Source organism: Hyla sarda, chromosome 9, assembly GCF_029499605.1.
Source record: "Hyla sarda isolate aHylSar1 chromosome 9, aHylSar1.hap1, whole genome shotgun sequence".
NCBI lineage: Eukaryota > Metazoa > Chordata > Amphibia > Anura > Hylidae > Hyla > Hyla sarda.
This window is the reverse complement of record NC_079197.1, coordinates 90,934,848-90,962,549: the sequence shown is the minus strand read 5'-3', so window position 1 is coordinate 90,962,549 and position 27,702 is coordinate 90,934,848.

The window sequence follows — 27,702 nt, the reverse complement described above, 5'->3', positions numbered from 1 at the left end:
TTCGTATTCCACCAGCTTTGCCTGCATGCGGGATCCAAACGTGGCAAGCGACTCCCTGGGTCCCTTCACCCCCCATTGCTGGGGTTCCGTAACATTAGAAACAGTCCCTGAAGACACAACAGTTATCTTCCTACCGTATGCCTTGCGGTTTCCAGCGATGGACGGGGGAGTGGGCTCCACATTACTGCGGAGCCTGCTGGATCTTCTGACCCCGTCCTTGGAATCGGCCGTAACTCTCTCACTCCCACCCCCCGCCGGCCTAGTACGGGAGGTGGAAGGCCGTGGGTCCATAGCAGGAGGCTCTTCCCAGGAGTCTGCCACCCTCCTGGGGAAAAGGTTGCTGGAAAAAACTCCTTCTCTCCTCTCTCTCTGGACAACTCTGGAAGTGAGACACACCCAACAGCTGCTGTGTTCCACAGGAAGTGCTCTCTGCTGACACCTCTGTCCGTGTCAAGAACTGTCCAGAGCAAGAGCAAATCCCCTTAGCAAACCTATCCTGCTCTGGACAGTCCTTGCATTGGACAGAGGTGTCAGCAGAGAGCACCGTGGTCAGACAGAAAAGAAATTCAAAAGGAAAAGAACTTCCCTGTAAGATACAGCAGCTGATATGTACTGGAAGGATTCATATTTTTAAATAGAAGTAATTTACAGATCTGTTTAACTTTCTGACACCAGTTGATTAAAAAAAAATATATAAAGTTTTTCCACCAGTGTACCCCTTTGAAGGGGGTGGATTTCACAGGTGTATTGGTGATCAAGAGCGTGCATGCACTCAAAATGCATCCAAATTCATTGATGTGGTAGCAGCTAGGCGATTGTCCTACAATTAGAATTTTTTAACTGGATACAATAAAGTTTGAAAGTTTGAAAAATGAAATTTTGTTATGGATTTGCTGGATCACATTGTTCTTTATCTTTTGTAGAATACGTTCACAACCAGGCCGGGTTAGGATCTGTGCAAGCAGAGGAGGTGAGCTGAATTTTTTTTCTTTGTTAACATTCGTGGGTATGATGCCACAAGCTTTGCATATAAAGATTTGGAAATGTCCGGCCATTCTTCTCAGATTGTCTTAAGCTTGCTCAGGCTGGACTGCAATTTTCCTGGTTCTCTAGAGATGTTAGATTGGGTTCAAGTCAGGGCTCTGGCTGGGCCACTTAAGATCATTCACAGAGTTGTCCCTAAGCTAGTCCTTTGTTGTCTTGGGTTTGTGCTTAGAGTCACTGTTTGGTTGGAAGTTGAACCTGCAGTTCAGTATAAAGCCCAGAGCACTCTGCATAAGGTTTTCATAAGGAATATCTCTTTTGCTCCATTCAGCTTTCCTTCAACCTTAACCAGTCTCCCTGTCCAAGCTGCTGAAAAACATATCCACTGCATGATGCTGCCAACACATGCTTCACTGTAGGAATAGCAATGGGCAGGTGATGAACAGTGCCTGGTTTTCTTCAAACTAGATGCTTACAATCAAGTGCAAAAACTTAATCTTGGTTTCACCAGACCCGAAAATGTTGTTTCTCACATTTGCAGAGCCTTTTTTTGCAAACTCCAGGTGGGCTTTTATGTGTGTTTTACTGAGGCTTTTTTTCCTGGCCAATCTGCCATAAAGATGTCCCTGTGGCGAGATCTAAAACTTCCAGTTAGCTATTGTATTGTCACTTTGAACTCTGTGTCTTTCTCTGTCTTATCCTGCTCTATGAACTCACTCCCTTATGGCTCCCTCTTTACCCCTTCCCACTCCATTGTTTTATATGGGCATGTAACTTGGTCTCTTCTTGAACTATTAGTCCATTTTGAACATACAGGACAGAATTCAGCTATTGAAAATCAACTGGTGCCGGAAAGTTAAACAAATTTGTAAAGTACTTCTATTAAAAAATCGTAATCCTTCCAGTACTGATCAGATGCTGTATGCTCCACAGGAAGTTCTTTTCTTTTTGAATTTCCTTTATGTCTGACCACAGTGCTCTCTGCTGACACCTCTGTCCATTTTAGGAAGTGTACAGAGCAGAATAGGTTTGCTATGGGGATTTGCTCCTACTCTGGACAGTTCCTAAAATGGACAGAGGTGTCAACAGAGAGCACTGTGGTCAGACAGAAAGGGAATTCAAAAAGAAAAGAACTTCCTCTGGAACATACATCAGCTGATACTAAAAAGAAGTACTGAAAGGGTTGAGATTTTTAAGTAGAAGTAATTTACAAATCTGTTTAACTTTCTGGCACTAGTTGATTTAAAAAAAGAGAGAGAAAGAAAGAGATTGGGCCTCATTTACTAAGAGTTACGGGTTTTACTAGTGAGAAAAGTTGTTTCAGACTTGCAGGATTCCTCTCCATTTACTATTGGGAAAAGTCGGGAAAATTTTTTGTGACCAGCTTTTTCTAGGTGGATATTTCCAGCCATTCTTTGAATTCAATAGTAAATCGGTCGGGTTGTGAAACCACTCCCCTTTTCTGACTGACCACGCCCCCTTTGCCGCAGACCAATCCCCTTTTTCGGCTTTTCACAGTACAATGTCGGGTATGTTATATTTTTTTAGGTGCACAATTTTGCAAACTGGCGCAGACATGTCTCAGACACTGTGCGCCAAAATAACGAGACAAAAACTGGTCGGTTTCAGTTTAGTAAATGAGCCATTATGTGGGCTTTTACACATGAAGGTAAAGTTGATTTGATTTTTGATTAATCAAATGTGGTCAAAGGGGTACTCTGGTGTAAAATATTTGTTTTAAATGGAAATCTTAATTATTTGTTTTAAATGGAAATCTTAATCCTTCCATCATCTTTCCTTCAGCTGCTGTATACTGCAGAGGAAGTTCCTTCTTTTGAATTTATTTTCTGACTGACCACAGTGCTCACTGCTGACACCTCTGTCCATGTCAGGAACTCACCAGAGGAGTTGCAAAATTCCCATAGCAAACCTCTTCTGCTCTGGACAGTTCCTGACATGGACAGAAGTGTCAGCAGAGAGCACTGGGGTCAGACAAAAAAGAAATTCAAAAAGAAAAGCATACAGCAGCTCATAAGTACTGGAAGGATTAAGATTTTTTTTAATAGAAATCATTTACTGATCTGTATAACTTTCTGGCACCAGTTGATAAAAAGAAAAAAAAAATGTTTTCCACCAAAGTATGTGGAAATAAAGAATGTGGAAGAAGTGGAGGCAGTGAGCATAATGCTAGAACATGTGCAAATGCAGATAACTATTAGGCTGGAATTCCACCATGGTTTTTCAGCAAACAATGCCCCCAAAAATGCCCATTCTGCTGCATAGCATTTTTTAGTTGTTTTTTTTTGGCAATTTTGGGCTCCCTGGCAGTTTTTGAAAAACAACCTCATTTTGAGACTTTGGCATTTTTTCAGGAAAAACTTGGCATTTTTCTTCCATAGCAGTCTATGGAAGTAAAAAAATGCAGAAAAAAACATGTGGGTTTTAACCCCTTAATGACTCAAAACAATCTTCGTTTTTGCACTTAAATTCTTTCCTCCTCACCTTCTAAAAATCATAACGCGTTCAATTTTGCATTTACAGACCTATATAAAGGCTTGTTTTTTGCATTACCAATTGTTATTTGTAATGACATTACTTATTTTATAACATAATCTGTGGCAAAACAAAAAAAAACTAATTTGTGGCGTGAAATGGAAAAAAAATCAATTTTGCCACTTTTTAGGGCTTCTGTTTCTACACAGTGTACTTTTCGGTAAAAATGACACATTCTATTTCTTCTGTAGGTCCATACAGTTACAGGGATACCCAATTTATGTAGGTTTTATTTATTTTACTACTTTAAAAAAATTGTATGTACCAAAATTAGTATGTTTAACATTTTCTTTTTCTGACCCCTATAACTTTTTTTTCTGCATACAGGGCTATATGAGGGCTAATTTTTTGGCGCCGTGGTCTGTAGTTTTCTATCGGTGCCATTTTTGTTTTGATGGGACTTTTTGATCACTTTTTATTAATATTTTTATGGTATATGAAGTGACCAAAAATGCAGGTAAGGACCCTCTTGTCGTCCAGTAAGCTGACCGGGACATCACGATTTTGTTGTGATAGTTCCGTTGAGCTGCCAGGATTCTTTCACTTTTGTTTTAGATGCCGCAATCAACTTTTATCATGGCGTCTAAAAGGTTAATGCCGGGCATCGGCCGATCAGTGGTGCCCAGCATTAGCCGTGGGTCCTAGCTGCCCATAGCAACCGGGACCCATCAGGTTTAACCTGTTCTCCACTGGTGAGAATGGTTTAAACCTGCTAAACTGGACCAGGGTGTACAGGTATGCCCATAGTCCTTAAGGACCAAGACGTCAGGGCATACCTGTATGCCCTGTGTCCGTAAGGGGTTAAAACTGCAGTTTTTTGGGGGGGAGGGCTTGTGGACATTTTTTTTTTTTACTTAACGATCCAAATAAAGGGATGGGGTTAGCTTTTTTGATTACATTTCAACCAATAAAAAAAAAGATATAGTAGGGATGGAAAAAATTGCAGGGAACAAAATTTATATATTTTAAGAACAAACTGTTTATTAATTTTCAATCAGGGACCATTGAAGATTTATGTAAGCGGCCAGGTACATAAAAATATAGCTAGCAAACATTAAAAATGGATATTGGGGCCAAGTAATTGTAAAAATAATATATTTTTTTTTATTAATTTTGTAAATCATAATAATGTATTTTTACTTTTTTTATTTTACATTTTCTTAATTTACAAACATATAAAAACAACCTCTGATGATCGGGATTACACTAAGAATTATTCCCACCCAATGCCTCTCCAAGGCCACCAGGGAAAAAAAAAAGATTTAACCCCTTGCCGCAGAACGCCGGGTATACCCTGGGCTGCGGAACGGGAGGGTTATGAAGTGAGCTCAGGAGCTGAGCTTGCATCATACCCGAACGGTCCCAGCTGGTATCAGCAGCCAGGACCCGTGGCTAATGCCAGACATCCCCGTTTTGGCAGATGCCTAGCATTAACTCTTTAGACGCGGCGATCAAAGTTGATCGCCGCGTCTAAAAGGGAAAGTAAAAGCATCCTGGCAGCTCAGTCAGGCAGCTCAGGCAGATAAAAATGCGTTGTCCCGATCAGCTAGGACACAGCAGGAGAGTCACTTACCTGCCTCCTGCGTGTCCAAATGGCGATTGATTGCTGCAAGCCTAAAATCCAGGCTTGAGCAATCAACCGCTGATAACACTGATCAATGCAAAGCTATGACTTTGCAATGATCCGTGTAAAAGATCAGTGTGTGCAGTGTTATAGATCCCTATTGGAAGTTATATACAAAAGTTTGACAAATTCCATGTACCGTGCCCCCAGCCCAAACCCTTCCAATGTCCTCCACATGAACCTCCACTCTGTCGAAGTGGCATAATGGAGTGGGAGTCATTGTCCTCTATCTGCTTCCCCTCAAAGGTTCCATTAATATTATCAAAAATAGATCTCCCGGGTATAAACCTGGACTGCAATGAAATACATTAGGAAAATCTTCAGCTCACCTCCCATTCGGTCTTGTACGGATCTTCAGCCTGACCCAGCTGGATACGTGACAGTAGAAAAGAAAAAACGTTTGATCCAGCAATTCTTTAAAACATCAATTCTTTATTCTGGTTCCATATGGATAAAATTTGCGAGACGAACTCACATCACATCACCTAGCCGGTGACACATTCCCAACGGATGCGTTTTGAGCGCATGCGCACTCTTGATCTCCATACCACCTCTGCACACCTAGCCCTCTAAGTACAAGACCTAGAGGGAGGAGTCACTATTGGTGAATTTAAAACATATGACAATGTAAAATAATTTGAAAAGACGGGTTCAAAAGTGCTTGTTGGCAATATCCACATGAACTTGGAGATTATATTTGCAGATCCACCTGTCATACAATATTAATTTGTGTTACAGCTTGGAAGCGCCGTAATAATGACATGCAGGTATGTGCAATATTGTACGTCCCTACGCTCAGATGTATATAATTCCGAAAAAAAAATAACAATTGCTGTCTAATCTCCCTGATTTAATTTATGTATTGCCCATCTGGGCATTTATTTTTTTCGATATTTATTTTCTGTTGATTATTTTTAAGTATATGGGAGAGTAATTTTTTGGGCTTTCCCCCCTCTACAAATTGTTTTTGTCCCTTGAGGAAACTGGCATTTTGCGCCTTTTCAAGGACAAAATCAGCCAGTTCCCTCTGGGCTTCACAAAGTTGATCATATGTTATACCTGGTGATCCAGAAAGGAACACATCTTCCATCCAAGCTACTTTAGCTCTCAATTCATTTTCTTTCTGTTTGAAACCTCTTCTCTTAATCCCGATTTCCTTACACAATAGTCCTCTAACATACGCCTTCAGGGTGTCCCACACCATCTAGATCTTTGAGGTATTTTTATCCCTCTCCCAGAAAAAAAAAATATATAAATTTATCCTTATCAACTATCGAGAACCAAAATGGGTTAATCCTAGGCATACCCTTACTCCCATCTGCGCCTTTTCCAAGTATAAAGACAGCCGCCAGTGGGGTGTGATCTGAAACTGATCTAGCCTCAAAGGCCACTCTTTTACATAACTGGGCTGTGGCCATCAGATTCACTATAAGTTATCAACCTTTCCTCTCATATTTTGAGTGAGGCTGAAATGTTGTTACTTAGTAGGGGACTTTCTTTCACACCTGTTCCTAAATTTAATTATTTCACCTGGGTTAAGGATATACATTTGTTTGCACAGAAGTTGGCTTTACATAAATGGCACATCACAAGAGAGAGTGAAACAAGAACATCGATTCAAAGGGAAGAGGGAGCAATAGATGCTCTTGAACAACTGTGGAGAGAAAGTGAGGGAGCAGAAATGACATTTGAAGCTCCCTTGACGGAGTTTAAACCTAAATCTAAAATGATGCCAAACTTCTCACAATTCCCAAATATAAATATTTGTTGATATTGTGACACAGAAAATGGGCACCATCTTTTCCAAAAAGAGTGACACTGCATCAAACCTTGATAGGACTGAAATAAAAGCGCTAAACTCCCTGAAAAGTAATGGGTCACTTGTCATCAAACCAAGTGACAAGGTGGGGCAACATTGTCCTTTTGGACAAAGACAGATACATCGAAATGGCGATGAATTTATTTTCAGATAACACCAAATATGAAACGTTGAGATCAGATCCTACCAACGTATATTTACAAGAATATAAACTCCTGCTCATGTCTGTGAGAACGGAAGGTCTTCTCACTGAAGATGAATTCAAATTCATCTATAATACCCATCCCACATAAGGACACCACTCCAATTCGGGGGAGACCAATCGTATCTGGTAACGATTGTCTCACACAGGGTGGTAGTCTCTATATGGATAAGGTTTTGGCACCTTTTGTCACTACACTCCCTTCCTATTTGAGAGACACAAAAGACACGGTTTTTAAACTTTCTGATATCACGGTCACTGACACCACTTTAATCACCAGTCTTGACGTAGAGAGCTTATATAGCAACATACGCCATAAGCCGTCTCTCAATTTCTTTCCACGAAAAGCACTATTTTTCACAAACACAATGACTTTGTACTGTCACTTTTACAATTTATTTTGACTCACAATTATTTCTTATCCAACGGCACATTCTATCACCAGATGCAAGGCACCACTATGGGGGCTTCTTGTGCACCGAATTATGCTAATCTTTTTTTAGGGTGGTGGGGAAACACGTGTGTATTTTTTGATGATTTGGTTGACTTCACTAAGCACATTTTATTTTGGGGATGTTAGATAGATGACGTCCTCATTTTATGGGATGGTTCCCATGCACTTTTTGAAGATTTTGTTTCACAGCTTAACAATAACGAGATAGGGATGGCCTTCACGTCAGAGGTCGGGGGACGGTCTATTAATTTCCTGGACCTCCACATTTATGTGGATGATAATAACCACATTCAAACAGAAATCTACAGGAAACCGACCTCGACCAATTCATTCTTTCATTGAGACAGTTGACACCCAGACTCTCTAAAGAGGAGTATCCCGGTAGGACAGTACCTTAGAGCAAGGAGGAACTGCTCCGAAGAAGGTACATTTCATCAGCAGAGTAGGAATTTTTACCAGCGCGTTAGACAACGTGGCTATCCACATAAACATCTTAAGACTGCCTTTTAACCCCTTAAGGACCAAGGACGTACTGGTACGTCCTTGGTCCTGCTCCCGTGATATAAAATGGGGTTACACGGTAACCCTGCATCATATCACGGCGGGCCCGGCGTCATAGTGAAGCCAGAACCCTCCGCTAATAGCGCGCAGCGCCGATCGCGGCGCCACGCGCTATTAACCCTTTAGGCGCGCACTCAGAGCTGAGCCGCACGGCTAAAAGCGAAAGTGAAACCATGCCGGTTAACTCAGTGGGCTGTTCGGGATAGTCGCGGCGAAATCGCGGCATCCCGAACAGCTTACAGGACAGCGGGAGGGCCACTACCTGCCTCCTCGCTGTCCGATTGCCGAATGACTGCTCAGTGCCTGAGATCCAGGCATGAGCAGTCATGCGACAGAATCATCGATCACTGGTTTCCTATGAGAAACCAGTGATCAATGATAAAGATCAGTGTGTGCAGTGTTATAGGTCCCTATGGGAGCCCAATATGTACACAATGGACGTATGAATGACCTCTGCTTTTATGGTCTTTGTCATCTCAAACTGGGCCCCCGCAAGGGAAACTAAGACGTTCGTCTCTTACAGGAAGAGGCAAAATTGAAATTCCTACTTAAGAGCAAATCCCCTAACGGGATTAATGAAGGTTTTTCCTTTTCAGCATTTTTGTGATTTACCTCTCTCGCCAAATTATCAATTTAGACAATTGGGTCATTATGTTGTAGTATTGATTTACCACTTCTTATGGATGCATTGTAATCGGATGCACCCATATTTGGATATCCCTGTCACACAAATTATAATTCAAGACTGTACATATAGATCCCGCTAGTTATGTATACTATTTATTCATCTCATTTGAACTTAACTCAAATCTTACTTTAGGAATGCAGCTCCTATCCTCGTTTAGTTAATTATTTTTCTCTTATTATCTCTTATTATCCTGTCAATTTCTCACACATTTTCCTTTATATTTATTCACACTCTCCTCAGGGTTCATTTATATTCTCCATAGGGCCTTTAGATTATATCCTCATCAGAGTAACCAAGTCTTGTGGTCCAACACGATATGATAATACAAGATTATCTTTTATATATATTTATATACATTATATTGTGGAGATTGATGAATTGGGCCCCACGTAGGTTCATTTTTACACTTTAAAATGGTCCCCCATGGGAGAACATAATAGAGAGTAATATGATAATACAAGCACTACCTTGTGAATAATAGAGACTAATATTATAACACAAGCATCACTTATGTAATTTGGTAATATTATAACCCCACTATGATGATACATTAGATCAGGGGTGTCAAACACTCGGCCCGCGGGCCGAATCCGGCCCGCCACACCTCGTCATGTGGCCCGCCGCTGGCGGCCAGCCTTTACCTTTAATCTGGCTTAAAAAAAAAAAAAAGAAAGCCGCCTCTTCAGCGCATGCGCGGCGATCCTTCCTTTGGTCCTCCTGATCCTCCGCCTCTATGGTGGTACGTCAGTGACGTCCCGTGTGTACAACCATAGAGACGCGGGAGGAACAGGAGGACGGCTGGATCATCGCAGGAGGACGCGCGCAGGACCTGGTAAGTGACCGGCGGCACGTTATCTTCTTCAGCGCTCTGATCACTGCTCGACCAGTCCTGGTACCTACTGCTATGGTCCATAGGCCATAGCAGTAGATGTAACCCCAAGCCGGAGGAACGGTGACCGAATCACAGTGGGGGCAGCACACAGACATACAGCCTCCAGCCATACACTGGTGGGGGGGGGGGTGCTGCCAACCTAATGTGGGGGGAACTATACTGCCAACTAATGTGGGGGAACATGCTGCCTACCTAATGTGGGGGGAACTATACTGCCAACCTAATGTGGGGGAACATGCTGCCTACCTAATGTGGGGGGAACATGCTGCCAACTAATGTGGTGGAACATGCTGCCTACCTAATGTGGGGGAACATGCTGTCTACCTAATGTGGGGGGAACTATACTGCCAACCTAATGTGGGGGAACATGCTGCCTACCTAATGTGGGGGGAACATGCTGCCAACTAATGTGGGGGAACATGCTGTCTACCTAATGTGGGGGAACTATACTGCCAACCTAATGTGGGGGAACATGCTGCCTACCTAATGGGGGGGGGGGAGAACATGCTGCCAACCAATGTTGGGGAACATGCTGCCTACCTAATGTGGGGGGAACTATACTGCCTACCTAATGTGGGGGGAACTATATTGCCTACCTAATGTGGGGGGAACTATACTGCCTGCCTACCTAATGTGGGTGTCACGATGCCGGCTGGCAGGTAGTGGATCCTCTGTGCCAGAGAGGGATTGGCGTGGACCGTGCTAGTGGATCGGTTCTAAGTCACTACTGGTTTTCACCAGAGCCCGCCGCAAAGCGGGATGGTCTTGCTGCGGCGGTAGTGACCAGGTCGTATCCACTAGCAACGGCTCACCTCTCTGGCTGCTGAAGATAGGCGCGGTACAAGGGAGTAGACAGAAGCAAGGTCGGACGTAGCAGAAGGTCGGGGCAGGCAGCAAGGATCGTAGTCAGGGGCAACGGCAGGAGGTCTGGAACACAGGCTAGGAACACACAAGGAAACGCTTTCACTGGCACGATGGCAACAAGATCCGGCAAGGGAGTGCAGGGGAAGTGAGGTGATATAGGGAAGTGCACAGGTGAACACACTAATTGGAATCACTGCGCCAATCAGCGGCGCAGTGGCCCTTTAAATCGCAAAGACCCGGCGCGCGCGCGCCCTAGGGAGCGGGGCCGCGCGCGCCGGGACAGGACCGAGGGAGAGCGAGTCAGGTACGGGAGCCGGGGTGCGCATCGCGAGCGGGCGCTACCCGCATCGCGAATCGCATCCCGGCTGGAAGCGGAATCGCAGCGCCCCGGGTCAGTGGATCTGACCGGAGCGCTGCAGCGGGGAGAGTGTAGCGAGCGCTCCGGGGAGGAGCGGGGACCCGGAGCGCTCGGCGTAACAGTACCCCCCCCCCCTTGGGTCTCCCCCTCTTCTTAGAGCCTGAGAACCTGAGGAGCAGACTTTTGTCTAGGATGTTGTCCTCAGGTTCCCAGGATCTCTCTTCAGGACCACAACCCTCCCAATCCACTAAAAAAAAAGTTTTCCCTCTGACCTTTTTAGAAGCTAAGATCTCTTTGACAGAGAAGATGTCCGAGGAGCCGGAAACAGGAGTGGGAGGAACAGATTTGGGAGAAAAACGGTTGAGGATGAGTGGTTTAAGAAGAGAAACGTGAAAGGCATTAGGGATACGAAGAGAAGGAGGAAGAAGCAGTTTGTAAGAGACAGGATTAATCTGACACAAAATTTTGAAAGGACCAAGATAGCGTGGTCCCAACTTGTAGCTAGGGACACGGAAGCGGACATATTTAGCGGAGAGCCATACCTTGTCTCCAGGGGAAAAAATGGGAGGAGCTCTTCTTTTCTTATCCGCGAACTTCTTCATGCGTGATGAAGCCTGTAAGAGAGAATTTTGGGTCTCTCTCCATATGATGGAAAGGTCACGAGAAATTTCATCCACAGCGGGCAGACCAGAGGGCACGGGGGTAGGGAGGGGGGGAAGAGGGTGACGGCCGTACACCACGAAAAATGGGGATTTGGAGGAAGATTCAGAGACTCTGAAGTTATACGAGAATTCGGCCCATGGAAGGAGATCTGCCCAGTCATCCTGGCGGGAGGAAACAAAATGTCGCAAATAATCACCCAAGACCTGGTTAATTCTTTCTACTTGTCCATTGGACTGGGGATGATATGCAGAAGAAAAATTTAATTTAATCTTGAGTTGTTTACAGAGAGCCCTCCAGAATTTAGACACAAATTGGACGCCTCTATCCGAGACGATCTGCGTAGGCAACCCGTGAAGACGAAAAATGTGTACAAAAAATTGTTTAGCCAACTGAGGCGCTGAAGGAAGACCAGGAAGAGGGATGAAATGTGCCATTTTGGAGAATCGATCAACGACCACCCAAATAACAGTGTTGCCACGGGAAGGGGGTAAATCAGTAATAAAATCCATACCAATCAGAGACCAAGGCTGTTCGGGGACAGGCAGAGGATGAAGAAAACCAGCGGGCTTCTGGCGAGGAGTCTTATCCCGGGCACAGATAGTGCAGGCTCGCACAAAGTCCACAACATCCGTCTCCAGAGTCGGCCACCAATAGAAGCGGGAGATGAGTTGCACAGATTTCTTGATGCCCACATGACCTGCGAGATGGGAGGAGTGACCCCATTTGAGGATTCCGAGGCGTTGGCGTGGAGAAACAAAGGTCTTTCCTGGAGGAGTTTGCCTGATGGAGGCTGGAGAAGTGGAGATCAGGCAGTCAGGTGGAATGATGTGTTGCGGAGAGAGTTCAACTTCTGAGGCATCCGAGGAACGAGAGAGAGCATCGGCCCTAATGTTCTTATCGGCAGGCCGAAAGTGAATCTCAAAATTAAATCGGGCAAAGAACAGAGACCACCGGGCCTGGCGAGGATTCAGCCGTTGGGCAGACTGGAGGTAGGAGAGGTTCTTGTGGTCGGTGTAAATAATAACTGGAAATCTTGATCCCTCCAGCAGATGCCTCCATTCCTCAAGTGCTAATTTGATGGCTAGAAGCTCTCGATCCCCGATGGAGTAGTTCCTCTCCGCCGGAGAGAAGGTCCTAGAAAAAAACCCACAAGTGACAGCATGCCCGGAAGAATTTTTTTGTACAAGAACAGCTCCAGCTCCCACTGAGGAGGCATCAACCTCCAATAGGAAGGGTTTGGAAGGGTCAGGTCTGGAGAGCACGGGAGCCGAAGAAAAGGCAGACTTGAGTCGTTTAAAGGCGTCTTCCGCTTGAGGAGGCCAAGACTTGGGATCGGCATTTTTTTTGGTTAAAGCCACGATAGGAGCCACAGCGGTAGAAAAATGTGGAATAAATTGTCTGTAATAATTGGCGAACCCCAAAAAGCGTTGGATAGCACGGAGTCCGGAGGGGCGTGGCCAATCTAAGACGGCAGAGAGTTTGTCTGGATCCATTTGTAGTCCCTGGCCAGAGACCAAATATCCTAGAAAAGGAAGAGATTGGCATTCAAACAGACATTTCTCAATTTTGGCATAGAGTTGATTGTCACGAAGTCTCTGAAGAACCATACGGACATGCTGGCGGTGTTCTTCTAGATTGGCAGAAAAAATTAGGATATCGTCCAGATATACAACAACACAGGAGTATAACAGATCACGAAAAATTTCATTAACAAAGTCTTGGAAGACAGCAGGGGCGTTGCACAGGCCAAAGGGCATGACCAGATACTCAAAGTGTCCATCTCTGGTGTTAAATGCCGTTTTCCACTCATCCCCCTCTCTGATGCGGATGAGGTTATAGGCACCTCTTAAGTCCAGTTTAGTAAAGATGTGGGCACCTTGGAGGCGATCAAAGAGTTCAGAGATGAGGGGTAGGGGGTAGCGGTTTTTAACCGTGATTTTATTAAGACCGCGGTAGTCAATGCAAGGACGTAGGGAGCCATCTTTTTTGGACACAAAGAAAAATCCGGCTCCGGCAGGAGAGGAGGATTTACGGATAAAGCCCTTTTTTAAATTTTCCTGGACGTATTCAGACATGGCAAGAGTCTCTGGGGCAGAGAGAGGATAAATTCTGCCCCGGGGTGGAGTAGTGCCCGGGAGGAGGTCGATAGGACAATCATAAGGCCTGTGAGGAGGTAGAGTCTCAGCTTGTTTTTTGCAGAAAACATCCGCGAAGTCCATATAGGCCTTAGGGAGACCGGTTACTGGAGGAACCACAGAGTCACGGCAAGGGTTACTGGGAACCGGTTTTAGACAGTCCTTGGAACAAGAGGGCCCCCAACTCTTGATCTCCCCAGTGGACCAATCCAGGGTTGGGGAATGAAGTTGAAGCCAGGGAAGTCCAAGGAGAATTTCCGAGGTGCAATTGGGGAGGACCAAAAGTTCAATCCTCTCGTGATGAGATCCGATGCTCATTAGAAGGGGCTCCGTGCGGAAACGTATGGTACAGTCCAATCTTTCATTGTTTACACAATTGATGTAAAGGGGTCTGGCGAGACTGGTCACTGGGATGTTGAACCTGTTGACGAGAGAGGCCAAAATAAAATTTCCTGCAGATCCAGAGTCCAAGAAGGCCACAGTAGAGAAGGAGAAGGCAGAGGCAGACATCCGCACAGGCACAGTAAGACGTGGAGAAGCAGAGTAGACATCAAGGACTGTCTCACCTTTGTGCGGAGTCAGCGTACGTCTTTCCAGGCGGGGAGGACGGATAGGACAATCCCTCAGGAAGTGTTTGGTACTAGCACAGTACAGGCAGAGGTTCTCCATGCGGCGTCGTGTCCTCTCTTGAGGTGTCAGGCGAGACCGGTCGACCTGGATAGCCTCCACGGCGGGAGGCACAGGAACGGATTGCAGGGGACCAGAGGAGAGAGGAGCCGAGGAGAAGAAACGCCTCGTGCGAACAGAGTCCATATCTTGGCGGAGCTCCTGACGCCTTTCGGAAAAACGCATGTCAATGCGAGTGGCTAGGTGAATGAGTTCATGTAGATTAGCAGGAATTTCTCGTGCGGCCAGAACATCTTTAATGTTGCTGGATAGGCCTTTTTTAAAGGTCGCGCAGAGGGCCTCATTATTCCAGGATAATTCTGAAGCAAGAGTACGGAATTGTACGGCATACTCGCCAACGGAAGAATTACCCTGGACCAGGTTCAACAGGGCAGTCTCAGCAGAAGAGGCTCGGGCAGGTTCCTCAAAGACACTTCGGATTTCCGAGAAGAAGGAGTGTACAGAGGCAGTGACGGGGTCATTGCGGTCCCAGAGCGGTGTGGCCCAAGACAGGGCTTTTCCAGACAGAAGGCTGACTGCGAAAGCCACCTTAGACCTTTCAGTGGGAAACTGGTCCGACATCATCTCCAGATGCAGGGAACATTGGGAAAGAAAGCCACGGCAAAACTTAGAGTCCCCATCAAATTTATCCGGCAAGGATAGGCGTAGACCTGGAGCGGCCACTCGCTGCGGAGGAGGTGCAGGAGCTGGCGGAGGAGATGACTGCTGAAGCTGTGGTAGTAACTGCTGTAGCATAACGGTCAGTTGAGACAGCTGTTGGCCTTGTTGCGCTATCTGTTGTGACTGCTGGGCGACCACCGTGGTAAGGTCAGCGACAACTGGCAGAGGAACTTCAGCGGGATCCATGGCCGGATCTACTGTCACGATGCCGGCTGGCAGGTAGTGGATCCTCTGTGCCAGAGAGGGATTGGCGTGGACCGTGCTAGTGGATCGGTTCTAAGTCACTACTGGTTTTCACCAGAGCCCGCCGCAAAGCGGGATGGTCTTGCTGCGGCGGTAGTGACCAGGTCGTATCCACTAGCAACGGCTCACCTCTCTGGCTGCTGAAGATAGGCGCGGTACAAGGGAGTAGACAGAAGCAAGGTCGGACGTAGCAGAAGGTCGGGGCAGGCAGCAAGGATCGTAGTCAGGGGCAACGGCAGGAGGTCTGGAACACAGGCTAGGAACACACAAGGAAACGCTTTCACTGGCACGATGGCAACAAGATCCGGCAAGGGAGTGCAGGGGAAGTGAGGTGATATAGGGAAGTGCACAGGTGAACACACTAATTGGAATCACTGCGCCAATCAGCGGCGCAGTGGCCCTTTAAATCGCAAAGACCCGGCGCGCGCGCGCCCTAGGGAGCGGGGCCGCGCGCGCCGGGACAGGACCGAGGGAGAGCGAGTCAGGTACGGGAGCCGGGGTGCGCATCGCGAGCGGGCGCTACCCGCATCGCGAATCGCATCCCGGCTGGAAGCGGAATCGCAGCGCCCCGGGTCAGTGGATCTGACCGGAGCGCTGCAGCGGGGAGAGTGTAGCGAGCGCTCCGGGGAGGAGCGGGGACCCGGAGCGCTCGGCGTAACAGTGGGGGGAACTATACTGCCAACCTAATGTGGGGGAACTATACTGCCAACTAATGTGGGGGAACATGCTGTCTACCTAATGTGGGAGGAACTATACTGCCAACCTAATGTGGGGGAACATGCTGCCTACCTAATGTGGGGGGAACTATACTGCCAACCTAATTTGGGGGAACATGCTGCCTACCTAATGTGGGGGGAACATGCTGCCAACTAATGTCGGGGAACATGCTGCCTACCTAATGCGGGGGGAACTATACTGCCAACCTAATGTGGGGGGAACTAAATACTGCCAACTAATGTGGGGGAACATGCTGTCTACCTAATGTGGGGGGAACTATACTGCCAAACTAATGTGGGGGAACATGCTGCCTACCTAATGTGGGGGGAACTATACTGCCAACCTAATGTGGGGGAACATGCTGACTACCTAATGTGGGGGGAACTATACTGCCTACCTAATGTGGGGGGAACTATACTGCCAACCTAATGTGGGGGGAACTATACTGCCAACCTAATGTGGGGGGAACTATACTGCCAACCTAATGTGGGGGGAGCTATACTGTCAACCTAATGTGGGGGAGAACTATACTGCCAACCTAATGTGGTCGGAACTATACTGCCAACCTACTGTCGGGGGACATGCTGCCAACTAATTGGGGGGAACTATACTGCCTACCTAATGTGGGGGGAACTATACTGCCTACCTAATGTGGGGGGAACTATACTGCCAACCTAATGTGGGGGAACATGCTACCTACCTAATGTGGGGGGAACTACAAGGTACTGTACATTGCGATAGGAGGAGTAGTCTTATATGGCGAGTATATCCCAAACTCTACATTTTAACTGTAAAAGTTGGGGGTCGTCTTATACACCCAGTCGTCTTATACGCCGGCATATATGGTATGTGGGGGGGGGGGGGAGGGGTCCTACAGATACAACCGGCCCTTTGAGGGTGACCAAACTGCTGATGCGGCCCCCGATGAATTTGAGTTTGACACCCCTGCATTAGATAATAGTAATGATAAAAAATTTTGTCTTTATGATTAATACCTTTTACTGGGATTTATATCATTAATTGAAATTATGTATTTTCCTTTATTACTAAGTTATGATAGCACTTTATGGCAATCCACAATTGGTATTTGTTAGTACTATTCTATTGTTATAAGATGACATTCTGTATATTGAGCTCTCTGTCTTTACAGACATGAGACATTGATATCCTTAGCACATGCGTATTACCCCATACTAAGATCAGTGGGCTATAAGTCAGATTTTTCACAAGTGCGCATGCGTGTCTCCCAAGTGTGTATTGCGAACGGAGGTAGACAAAAAGCAGCGGGCTCTAAGTCAGATTTCTCACAAGTGCGCATTGTGAACGGAGGGAGACTGGGGATTCGGCCGCATACAGATGACGCGCAGGATCGGAAGATGTCACACAGGTAGGTAAGCACCTGAGTGGCTATTTACCTGCATGGGGATAGGCTTAACATATATTTTTACCTGGAAGGGATTTAGTGATACTTATCATTGGTGGCATTAAGGTTGAACAAAGATGATGATAGTCGGGGGCTTTGGCCCAGGAGTTTGTAGTTCATATTGGAGGACCCCTCACCCTCCTTTGGGCTTTTGCAATTGGTGGCCTGGTTATCCAGGCACAAATTGATACGAGATGCCGTTTTGTGGGTGGTGTTATAACAAGAATAGACAATCCTATCCCCATACAACATTCTCCAGACGTCCACCCACCCCATCTCCTCCGCAAAGGAGGCCAACAAAGACCCCCCCCCCCTCCAGAGGGGACGGGGCGGGGGACCACCTGTCCCTAACTTGATCAAAAACATAATTTAAGTCACCATTTACAATTATCAATGCATTTGTATATTGTGTAGCAAATTCTGCCAGTGCAGACAGGACAGATAAGTCAATTGGGGGAGGAATATAGACAAAAGCAATTATTATTTCCTTATCCGTATAGAAGCCATATAAAAAAAAAACATATCTTTCCCTCTTACCTAGTTTAGATTTCAAAACTGTAAATGACACATTATGGTGAATAAAAAACTAAAACACTGGAGAAATAAGAGGTATGGTTAGAGTGGTATATCTGAATGGCCCAAGATTTATTTACTAATTTCGTCATGTCTGGTGTTAAGTGTGTCTCAAGCAAGACAAAAATGGCAGGTAAGTGTCTATTGACTTGTTCAAATATGGCCGCCTTCTTCGACCTCTCACCCAAGCCTCTGACATTCCATGTTAATAAATTAAGCTGCACAACCCCCCTAAAGCCCCAATGATCCATTGTTGCCACGGAAACTCTTATCAATGGCCCTTTTCCTCCCTCCAAGCGCCCCAAACGCCCCCTACCACCGCACCCCCCCTTATAGCAGGATTCATGGGGTCTCAAAAGGGATGAAGAGTTCAGAGTCCAACCAAGCCATCGCTTCCTGGGATGTGGAAAAAAAGAAAGTTTTTCTTGAGTTCCTCTTTTTCCCTTGCAGCTCGGAGAATATTATCTCTGTTTCTAGAGCACAATATCTTCCTCAACATGGTACGTGGTGCCGCTCCGGGTGGTGGGGCACTTGATGGGACCCGATGGGCCCTCTCTATAGAGAAGAGTGGTGATAGTTAAGGTTCCCCAATGTTCTCCATCATCCATTTGAGGCAAAAAGCCACCGGGTCATTCTGTTCTGCCCCTTCTGGCACTCCGATCATTCGTATGTTTGGTCTGCGAGAACTATCTTCCAGGTCAATAATCTTCTTCTGCATCTTCTCAAGATATGTTTGCTGAGTTTGAGATGACACCTTTTTTGTTTTGACTTGTTTAATCATTTCAGATGTGTTAACTTCCAGTACTGTGACTCAAGTCAGTGGTTATGGAACCTATTTGCAGTAGTAAGTCCTGCACCCCCGTGTTACATTTATGCACCTCTGCCAGTATTTCATATAGTAAGTGGGGTGCATGCTGCTCCTTCCCCTGTTCCTGCAACTCCTCATACTCCAGGGTGGCATATATTTGAGCTGGTTGTGATATTTCCTGTATTCATGGCCCCTTGGGTCTTATTTGCACTTGCTGGCATTATTAGGGGATCTAAAAAATGTGTTGAATTGTGAGGTGTTTGGTGAGGCACCTGAATTAGTTGTTCCCCCAGACTTCCTATTGGGTTTGGGGGGGCATGTTTGTATTGTACAATTATTTTCCAATATTTTCCAATTGCCAATACTCTCGACTTTTAGCATGTAATCGCTGGAGCGCAAGTAAAAGTTTGTTTTAAATGCTGTTAACTGCCTAAGTTCTGGGGGAAAAAAAACTCCCACTGGATAACCGTTTGTGAGATTATTATAGGCTTTGGAGCTCTTTTCACACCAGCTTGCAGCCTACAGCAAACAAATCCATAAATCCCAGTCATCCATTTGCATTTTTCTGCTGGATGGAATAATACCATTCCATAAAGCATGATCCTGAAAAAAAAACATATACCACATAGTATATCTTGAAGCAGAACCACGCTCCAGAAGTTCAATGCAGGTGCAAGCTGGTCAAGCATGGGTCAGAGGCTCCCACAAAGGCCAATAGAACTAAATTCAGCAGCACTCCAATTGTAGATGAATCTGTGTTAGGCTTTATTTATCAGGTGCAGCAACATTTCAACCGTCTCACACGGACAAAGAAATGTCACAAGACATGTGAGACGGTTGAAACATTGCGGTACTTGATGAATAAAGCCTAACACAGATTCATCTACAATTGGAGTGCTGCTGCATTTTGTTCTATCATACCACCACGTTGTATGATGACTACCACAGAGCAGCATTTGTCATAGCTATACAATGGTGGTATCTATCGAGGGGGCCCCTGATGCATATCCCTGCAGGAACCAAACTAATTTGTGTAAAAAGAGCTTAAGAATAATGTATACCACATGATCCAGCATGCTACAAAATGACAAGGTAAAGCAAGCTCAACAAAAGGAATAACAATCAGTAGTATTTACATCCCTTTCCACAGAGACTTTCAGATAGCTATATGTCATCAACTATATGTTCCCCTCCTTTATCCACTTGGATTCTGGGCTAGAACAGCAGATTTCCATTGCTTATATGATCAAAGTCTTTTGCCACCAATTAGTGTGAAAGTGTCATATGATCTTTCACATGCACAATGCTGTGAACAAGTTTTTCATATCTCTATTTTTGCATAGTTGTGACACTTAATTATATCAGATCTTTAAGATGTAATATCAGGTAAAATACAGCTTTTAACAGCAACATCAAATGCTGCTCTGTGTGAAAAAGTAATTGCCCTCTAGACTTAATACCTAATGTTACCTTCCTTAGAAGAAGCAACTGTAACAAAAAATTTCCAATAATTGTAGTTAGTCTTTTCCTGGCCCATTCTTTCTTTCATTTAACCATAGTAGCGGGCATACGGGCATTGGTTGCCTTTTTAAGATCCTGTCACAGCATTTCCATTAGGTTTTAGTAGGTCATTTGATGAGATTCCTTCATAATCTTAAAGAGTACCTCTCATAGCTCACAAACATGTTATATGTTACTCAGTACCTAATCTTAATCATGAACATATAATTTTTATAGCACCTATATTTCTCACAAATACCTTCTATCTGTTGCTCACCTGCTTTATCATTCTGTGCTTTGGAGGAGGCGTGTCCTCACTCTGCATGACTCATCTTCCTTTCTGAGTCTGCTTTGCTAGGTCTCTTCATTGAATCACTGCATGCTGCCCTGTAACCCCTCCTCTCTGGTTTGATACTGCAGTCTGAAATGACAGGAGGGAGCACTAGTACGTACTAGTCCTGCCCTAACTTACTGGACTTTGTCTATGTCTGTGCTTGAGCTTGGAGGAAGATGATGCTGCAGCCAGACAAGACTGTGTTCTGGATAGAATGGGGACCCCTAGTGGTGTTTTATAAGCCATAATTTCTATAAAAAGGCAATCATTTAAAGGTTAATGTATTGTCAAGATGTACAACATATAAAACATTTTTGAATCTGGCAGTGCCTTTATATCACTTCTATTTGACCTCTGGATCATTGATGTTAAAGGGGTACTCCAGTGGAAAACTTTTTATTAGGTCTTTATAAGTCAGCTGGTGTCAGAAAGTTAAACAGATTTGTAAATTACTTCTATTAAAAAATCTTTACCCTTTCTGTATTTTTTAGCTGCTGTATGCTACCAAAGAAATTCTGTTCTTTTTGAATTTCTTTTTTGTCTTGTCCACAGTGCTCTCCACTGACACATTTGTCCGTGTCAGGAACTGTCCAGAGCAGCATAGGTTTGCTATGGGGATTTTCTCCTGCTCTGGACAGTTCCTGATATGGGTATCAGGTGTCAGCAGAAAATATTGTTTACAAGAGAACAAGGAAATTCTAAAAGAACATAATTTCCTTTGTAGCATACAGCTGCTAAAAAGTACAGGAAGGGTAAAGATTGTTTACTAGAAGTAATTTACAAATCTGTTTAACTTTCTTGCACCAGTTCATAAAAAAGTACCCCTTTAAGCATTTCAACCTACTAATAGTGAAAAGCATTATAAAATAGTATTTCACTTGTCATCTAGTTACCTTTACCTATAGCTGCCTTGGGTAAAAAAAAAAGTTACCATCTATAGTAACACATTTTTCGATAAATTATGAATATTAAAGATTGTTATTGCATTATTACAGGATTAACTTTTAATGTTATGTAACACAATGTAACACAGCCATTTTTTTTAATTAAATGATCACTTATTTAAAACATCATTTCTACATATTTCCTAGTCTAAGGGACTAACATATTTTCCAGATTTGATGCTGCCCACCAGAAGGTGTCTCACTTCCCTGCAAACTGCTGTCCAATGCCAGTTGTTGGTAACATTCCATCTCTCACAGCATAGAGACCAAGACAGAACTAGTGTTGAGCATGAATATTCATAATGCTAATTTTAATCACTAATATCGGCAATTCCCGATTTCGCAAATATTTAGAATATAGGGGTATATATTTGTAATGACAAATATTCGTTTGTTTTTTTTCACATGCAAGTTTTTATGCGAATTTTATTCAAATTTTCCATGCAAATTTTCCATGTGAATTTTCGTTTTTTTTTTCACATGCAAATTTTCCATGCAAATTTTTGCATGAAAAAAGAAGTGAATGAACATAGCAAATACGCGAAATTTGCGAACATAGGACAAATAATTGTAAATAATTGCAAATTCGAATATGGCCCCTGCTGCTCATCACTAGATAGAACACAGAAAGTGAGGCTGAACTTAGCTTGAAGAGGAAATAGCTTGAACTGTGTACATGCATCTTGAGCCCTTCTACCTCCTTCAGAGGGTCCATGAATAGCCTAAAAGGTAACCAAGGCTTCCTTCTTATCTTTTACATCTCATAAAATTCTGGACAGATCTCCTTTCTTATTCTTACCAATGTATGTTTACAGTGCAGCCGCCTGAATGTAATCCAGTCTCATCCCTCCCTTTACCTCTCTTTAGATTGTCATCATCATTATAAGTAGCTCTTTACCACTTAGACAATGCTTCTTTGCTGTGATCTTCTCTGCTGCTGGTCAGACATCATGATTATCAGCAGTTCATTGGTTCACTGATTAGACCAGGGCTGCATTTGTGATGTAACTTCTTCCTTACTGTGATCACCTCTACTGCTGTTTAGTTGTTTTTTAGCAGTTTATTATATAGATCAGCACATGATTTGTCATTTCTTGCTGTGCTCCTGCTGCTGCTTGTTCCTTTCGTTAATTGACCACCTCCCAAATGCCACCTATAGTGCAGTAATTTAAATCATACTCTAGCACAGTGACAGAAGGAATTCTGAGGATGTGTTCTCAGGCCTTTGGCAAGAGCAGTAAGGGAAAGAAAATCTCAGTAAGGGAAGGAAAACAGCCAAGCTCTGGTCCTGCCCCCTAAAATGGAGAGAATGAGAAATAGCTGTGCACCATGGAGTTAACTCAACTTAACTAAGGTGCTCAAAGACAGAGGTTTATTCTATTTTTTTTTTTCTTTCTAAAGCTACCACTGCAGTTTTTGAGCCGAAGTCAAAAGTGGATCAACCAGGAAAGAGAAGTATAAATCATTTGTTTATATTTTCCATTCCTTCTGAATACATGTTTGGCTTTGGCTCAAAAAATACAATGGCAGTTTTCCCAAAAACCTGTGTGGTAACCTAGCCTAAGAGCCTAAAAATCAGACATACACAGGAGTGTAAAAGTACAGCAATGTAGAAATGTATTGTAAACTGCAAGTAATATACACAAGGTGGCTATTTGAACCTTACTATTTTTCAAATCTGACATGTGTATCTTTATGTGGTAATAACTTTGGAATGTTTATACTTATCTAAGTGGATCTGACAATTTCTTGTGACATATTGTACTTAGGACCAAAATAATCATGCCACATAAATTAGTTAACTTACATCTATAATATGTTTACTTTATGTTGCCATCATTTGTTAAATATCCTTTAACTTTTTTGCAATGTTAGAAGATTTATAAGAAAGTTTCCAAATTTTCAAGAAAAGTTCAAAATCAGATTTCTGATTTCAGATTTATCAGTACTATCAGATGTGCTGCATGTGGGGACAAAGCCAAACTGGTCATAATAGACAAGACCAATAATGGACTACTTTAAAACATAGGACAATGGATTACTTTTTTTAATTAAACTTGTTGTACATAAATATACATAGAAACACGGTAATAGAAACTGTAGTAAAGGATACCCTTGTCTTCTGTAAGGAAGCATAGAAGTCAGGAAAAAGCAAGACAGTGGAGTGTTGATAAACAATCTTTCTCTTACAGTGTACAGCCTGTTAAAGGGCTTTATGGCTGCTACTACTTAGCATTGAGCCAGAAAAAGAACATAGAGGAGACCAAGGAGGGGATGGAAGGATGGAACCCAGTGAGCCTATTCAATGGGAAAATGGCAGCTTGGCATCGTATAACAGTTTCTTGAGTCATCATGCAGTGAAGGCACAGGAGTCATTATCTTCCAATTGGTCAGAAAGGCAGAGCCAGTGCAAGATTATTTTACACCCTAGACACCCCCAGAGTAAACTGTGTAAAAACAAACATTCCCCCCAAATGCAATAAAACACAAAAACAATAATTTGTTGTGTACCTAAAGGGTTACTGCAGTGAAAATGAACTTATCCCCTATCCACAGGGATAGTGTCAGAATGCGGGGGGTCCAACCACTGGGACCCCCTGCGTTCTCCTGAATGGGTCCAGCTCTCTCACGCGCTCCATTAATTCCAGTGGGAGCATCAAAAATGCCTGAGTACAGAACTTGGGTCTCTACAGTGCTCCTACAGAGAATAAATGGCTACCCAACACACGCTCTGCTTAGGTACGTTCAGGAAATTGCGGGGGGTTCAACTGGTTTGACCCCCCCCCCATTCTGACACTTATATTCTATACTGTGGAAAGGGGATGTTAGGATTCGGCAGGCTGGATGTGGATCCTCTGTGTCAGCGAGGGATTGGCGTGGACCATACCGGTGGACCGGGTCTAAGCTGCTACTGGTATTCACCAGAGCCCGCTGCAAAGCGGGATGGTCTTGCTGCGGCGGTAGCAACCAGGTCGTATCCACCGGTAACGGCTCAACCTCGCTGACTGCTGAGAAGACGTGGGACAGAAGGACTAGACAGAGGCGAGGTCAGACGTAGCAGAAAGTCAGGGCAGGCGGCAAGGTTCGTAGTCAATGGTAACGGCAGAAGGTCTGGAAACACTGGTAAGGCAATCACAGGAAACACTTTCACTAGACACAAGGGCAACAAGATCCGGCAATGCTGGGAAGGGGAAGTGAGGTTATAAAGGCGTGGAGCAGGTGGGAGCTAATGACACTGATTGGGCCAGGCACCAATCATTGGTGCACTGGCCCTTTAAATCTTAGAGAGCTGGCGCGCATGCACCCTAGGGAGCGGAGCCGGGGACCGGGACAGGTAAGTGGATTGGGATGCGATCCGCGAGCGGGCGCGTCCCGCTATGTGAATCGCATCCCCGTCAGCAGTGTCAGTGCAGCGCTCCCGGTCAGCGGGTCTGACCGGGGCGCTGCAGAGAGGGGAACGCCGCGAGCGCTCCGGGGAGGAGCAGGGACCCGGAGCGCTCGGCGTAACAGTACCCCACCCCCCTTAGGTCTCCCCCTCTTTTTTTCTACTTGTCCCTTCACATGAGACAAGGCCATTGGGAGCGATTCTTGAGTTTCCTTCCGGATGAAGTCCTGGGTAACTTCATCAATGGCCGTCAATCCAGAAGAAGTGGGAATGGGGAGGGGGGGCAGAGGGTGAAGCTTGCCATGGGGCAGAGTGTTACCAGGAAGGGGGCTATGAGGAGGCAAAATCCCAGCTTGCTTTTTGCCGAAAATATTCTGTTAATCCTTAGGAGGAGCCGGTATGGGTGGAACCTCAGGAGTTAGACAAGTGGGAGCAGATGTGAGGCATCGTTTGTGACAAGAAGGACCCCAATTCTTGATCTCCCCGATGGTCCAGCCAAGGGTAGGAAAATGATGTTGGAGCCATGGCAGGCCAAGGAGGACTTCAGAGGTGCAGTTGGGCAGAACAAAAAATTCAATTTTTTCGTGATGCAGTCCAATGCTCATAAGCAGGGGTTCTGTGCGGTAACGCACAGTGCAGTCCAATTTTACTCCGTTGACAGAAGAAATGTAGAGCGGCTTGATGAGACGGGTCACTGGGATGCTAAACCTATTAACAAAAGAGGCCAAAATAAAATTTCCCGCAGAACCAGAGTCCAAGAAGGCCACAGCTGAGAAGGAGGAGTTGGCAGAAGGAGAAATCCGAACGGGCACAGTGAGACATGGAGAAGCAGACTTCACACCAAGAGACGCCACTCCCACATGAGCTGGGTGCGTGCGTTTCCCAGACGCAGAGGACAAATAGGGCAATCCACTAGGAAATGTTCGGTATTAGCGCAGTACAGACATAAATTTTTATCTCTGCGGCGAGTCCTCTCTTCATGGGTCAGGCGAGACCGATCCACTTGCATAGCCTCCTCGGCGGGAGGCACAAGGGTAGATTGCAAAGGATACTGGGAGAGAGGTGCACAGAGATCAAGGTCCTTTTCCTGGCGGAGCTCCTGGTGTCTTTCAGAAAAACGCATGTCAATGCGGGTGGCCAAATGGATAAGTTCATGCCTTCCCGACATAAGAAGTTACTTTCTTGCCTCACAGATATATTTTATAGACATCTCGGATAGATTGGATTTTTTCCAACTGGTGACAAAGACAAGTGAGGGGGATGTTGGGGATATGTACCGGTTCTTAGAAGCGGGATGTAGGGCGGGACATTTGGAACACACGACTCTAGTTAAAAATATAAGGAAATCTTGGAAAGTATTTAAAAAGAAATTAAATATAAGAAGTATGTTTGATATAGCACCTATATGGGATAATAAGAATATTAGTGAGAAATTGAGTGGGAAAGACTTCACAATAATGAGACAATCGGGTATTAACACAGTGAAGGAAATTTGGAAAGATGGGAATTTCACAACCTGGGAGGCACTGAAGGAGAGAATAGACAAAGGTAGGGGAGCCTGGTATGAATACAGGCTTATTAGGAGTATTTTTTTGCACACAGTAAATGCAGGTCTGGTGGTTGAACCCACTGGACCTTTTCTTAAAAATAATAAATAGGTGATATAATAAAAGGTGATATAAAATAATAAAAGGTGATATAAAAAAAAGGTTCACTATCAAGGGTTTATAAGGAAATAAGTAACTGCACAAGTAAAGATTTAAATCACAGTAGTAAAGAGAAGTGGCAAAGAGATTTTGGTAGAATCACAGAAGCCCAATGGTCACTTATCTATAAAAGAATTGGTAGCAATTGGTTAAGCAGAAGTATGAGGGTGAGCAATTTTCTCTTTTTAACTCTTTTTGCTTGTAATATTTTATGGTTTGTAAACCCAATAAAGAATAAAAAAAAAAAAGAAATATAAAGGGCAGATCATGGAGCCTATTTCGTGACCTGGTTGATATCATACAGTGTGAAGGAATGAGAAGGGTGTCACTCAGCTTTCCTAGTTTTTTGAACAGCAAATCTACTGAGTAACACAACAGAGAGCAGTGGATGTGCCTCTTTAGAACTAGGAAGATCTCTTCAGAATCCTGGGAAAGCTGAGTGACATTTTTCTTGGACATATAATGGCATCCATGGGCTGTCACAAAACTGTGCTTAAAGTAATATGTGGCTGTATAAAATTTATATTATTAGGAAAATGATTTTGCTGCTATCATATCTCCTAGAGGAGTTTTCCAACCAGCTTTCCCAGGACCCTGAATAGTAGACCTGCTTAGTTTTGTAGCATAGCATCCTCTTAACACTGCATAATTAGGTTGACTTAGTATCCAGGACACTGGGAAAGCTGGGTGGAAATTTGTCTGGGAACCATATTGGCGATCACACAGCTTTCACAAAAATATATATGAATGGGTAACAACCTAGAGGGGTTGTCCCTGTCCTTACCCTAACTCCTCAGAGAATGGGTTGGGGCTTCAGTTCTCCAGCCTGGGTTTAGAAGGGTATTATCTGCTATAATCTCCTGATCAATCTCCTGATCATCATAGCCGCCTCCTTCCCTTCTCTGACGTTACTTTATGCACTCAA